This window comes from Arvicola amphibius, chromosome 2 (genome assembly GCF_903992535.2).
Source record: "Arvicola amphibius chromosome 2, mArvAmp1.2, whole genome shotgun sequence".
NCBI classification, from domain to species: Eukaryota; Metazoa; Chordata; class Mammalia; order Rodentia; family Cricetidae; genus Arvicola; species Arvicola amphibius.
Window position 1 is genome coordinate 25995949 of NC_052048.2, and position 3517 is coordinate 25999465.

Consider the following 3517-nt stretch of genomic DNA (forward strand, 5'->3'; position numbering starts at 1 on the left):
ATGCAGATGAGACAGCACTGGTTCCATCAAAACTTTACTTACAAAATAGATGGCAGGTTAGGTTTGATCTTTGGGCCATAGTTACCCAACTCTACATCTTCTGTTCTAAGAGCGTCCTTTAATATTACTGTTGGCAACAGAGTCCCTTTTTTTTTTTTTTTTTTTTTTTGCTATCTTTTCTGGTTGGGTGTGGCGGTACAATCCTTAAATCTCAGGAGGCAGAGGCAAGGCAGGCAGATTCTGTGAGCTGAAGACCAGCCTGGTCTACAAAGCAAATTCCAGGAGAGCCAGGGCCACATAGAGAAACCCTGTCTCAGAAAATAATAATAACGTAAAATGAAAAAAGAATTCTGGGCAAAAGAAATGGCTCAAGGATTAGGAGCACTGACTGCTCCTGCAGAGGACCCGTATTCAATTCCCAGCCCCCCCGTGGTGGCTCATCACCATCAGTGACTGCAGCTCCAGAGGCCTTGACACCCTCTTCTGTCCCATGTAGTGCACAGACGTACAGGCAGGCAAAACATCTATCTATACACATAAAATAAAATAAAATAAAATAAAGTAAAATAAAGATTTTCGTCTTACAGTAGGAAGACACTTTTACTCTACACAGAATTCTAAATTTTCAGGTTTCCTTTCTTTCAGCATTTTAATGTTGTGAGTACATCTTTCTGGCTTATGTTTTCTATGAAACATGGTGATCTGGCTTAGCCTCATGAAGTAGTTGAATTCTTCTCTTATGTAGTATGTCTCTCTTCGATGGCCTTCAAGATGTCCTCTTTAGCTCCCATTCTTAACAGTTTGAATATGCATTTAAGTATATTTTATTTTATTCATTCTGTTTTTTTTTTGTAATACAGGGTTTCTCTGGGTAGCCCTGTTTTGGAACTTGCTCTGTAGACCAGACTGATCTTGAATGCAGAGATCTGCTTGAGTGCTGGATTAAAGGCACGTGCCACTACTCCCAGTAGCCTATTTTATTTTGATATTTATCTTTGGAAGGCTCTGTGATTCTTGAACTTTTCATTACATTTAGAAGATTCTCAATCTTTAAGCATTTTTGTTTATTTCTATTTACAGACAGGGCCTCACACGTCCCAGGCTGGCCTTGAACTCACCATGTAAATGAACGAGAACGATTTTGAACTTCTGATCCTCCTGTCTACACCTCTTGTGGGCTGGGATTAAATACAGGCATTTGCTGCATCCAGTTTCATCCTAGACTAGGGATCAAACCCAAGGTTTTGTGCTAGGAAAGCATTCTACCAACTGAGTTGGATCTCGGACCCTAAACATTTTTTCTATTGCTTCTTTCTCTCTTCTCCCAAGCTTCCAGTCAGCACGCTAAGCTACGTATGACTTTGTCCTGCAGCACCTGGGTCCTCTGTTCGATGTTTTCCCTCTCTTTTTCCCCTCACTGTATTTCACTCTGGGTAATTTCTACGGACTCACGTCCAACATGACTGTTTCCTTGGATGTGCTAGCGTCACTAACAGCTTTCCAAAGTTGTTCTCCTCTTCTGTTGTATTGCTATTTCCTCCTCCTTCCCCAATCCCTTCTCATCTTCCTCCTCCTCTTTCTTTGTGATGAGGTTGAACCCAAGGCTTCATGCACACCTGTTTTTCTTTTCTAGAATTTCCATAACTTCCATCTTTAGAAATTCCCTACAATGTCCATGCATGCACTCACATGTATTTTCTTTAGATCCTTTTACATGACTGTATTTTAGACTATTTTTGTGGCTTTTTTTTTTTTTTTTTTTTTGAGACAGGGTCTCACTGTGCAGCCCTGTCTGTCCTGGAACTCATTTTGTGATCCGGCTGGCCTCAGACTCACAGATATCCTCCTGCCTCTACTTTGTAAGCGCTCAGATGAAGGCCTGCACCTTCAGGCCTGACGACTACCCTGTGTTTTTGCAAAGGAGACAGCTGCTGTTTTCTTCTTCTTCTGGTATATGTTATTTGTTTGGTTTTGGTTTTGGCATGGTTTGGAGATCAAACCCGTCGCCGTGTACATGTGAGGTAAGCTGTCTACCACTGAGGCAACCCCGATCCTCCCATTTGAAATCTGTATTTGAGGGCAGGCAAAGTGGCTCAGACAGCAAGACAGCTTATTGCCAAGTCCGATGCTCTGAGCTCAATCTCCAGACCCCATTTGGAGGAAGGAGAGAACTAACACCTGGAAGCTATCCTCTGACTTCAAGCAACATGCTGTGGCCTGCTCCCGCCCCTAGCTCCCTCCAACTAATCAATCAATCATTCGATTATATATATAGTTTGAGACAGGGTCTCACTACATAGTCAGGCTCGCCTCTGACCTGAAACTGTCCTTCCTGCCTTCGCCTGCAGAGTAGCTGGAATCACAGGGATTTGCCACCATACCAAGCACATTTGACATTTTTCCCTCAGCACTGGAGAGCGAATCTCGGGTATACAAGGGAGGCAGGCACTCTGCCACTGAGAAACAACCCAACCCTTGGATGTTATGGTTTTTGATTGAATATCCAGCATCTTGCGTGAAATGAAAGGAAGTTAAGAAAACAGTACTTGCTCCTGGAAATGAACACGCCTCTCCACAGGTAGGCAGTGCAGGAGGCTGAGGCCGCCTCACTGAAAGATGAGCTAAGGTGAGGTTCCCCTTCCAAAGCCGTCTGCTTAGGGCGGTGTCTGGAATGCAGTAGGTTTCTCAACTGGGGCGCGAGCCTCCCTGTGTACGCAAATGAACCGTACAGGACCCGTTCTCTTGGTCTTGCCTGTCAGTACGAGGCCTACATCTAGTACCCTGACAATTGCTGCATTTGCCAGGGTGAAGGAAGCAGAGGTAGAGACCAGAGGACACTGGACTCCATGGAACTGGAGCTGCACACAGCTGAGAACTGCTATGTGGTGCTGGGAATCCAACTGGGTTCTCTGGAAGAGCAGCAAGTGTTCTTAAATGCTCAGCCATCTCTCCGGCCCCTCCCTGTTTGGCACTTGCTATTCTCAGAGAGGGAGCAACGCTCACATTTTTCTAGATTCCGAGTGAAAGTGGAACCTCATACTTGTTGATTTGTGTCTTATTAACAGAGACATTCCATTCAATCAATATCATAGAACAATACTATTACTGTTTTCCATGCCCGAGGATTAACCAGAGCCTCACACGTGTAAGGTACACTGAGCACACAATTTTGGGTCTGTGACAGTCCCACCCTCTGCCCGGCTGGCCTTGAACTTGCACAAGAGCAGTCCTCATGCTCAGCCTGGCAAGTAGCTCAGACTTCAGGTCTGAGACACACAGTATACGGCTCAGAAAACAGTATTCCTTTCTTTCCCTAATGTATTTTTATTTCATGTGTATGAATTTTTTTAACATTTAGAATATTTATTTTATGTGGATGGCTCTTTTGCCTAGAAGTCTGTCTGTGTATCACTTGCACGATTGGTGCCAAAGATCCCCAGGAACTGGATTTACAGATGGTTGTGAGCTACCATGCGGATGTTGGGGATTGAACTCTGGTCCTCTGGAAGAGCAACTA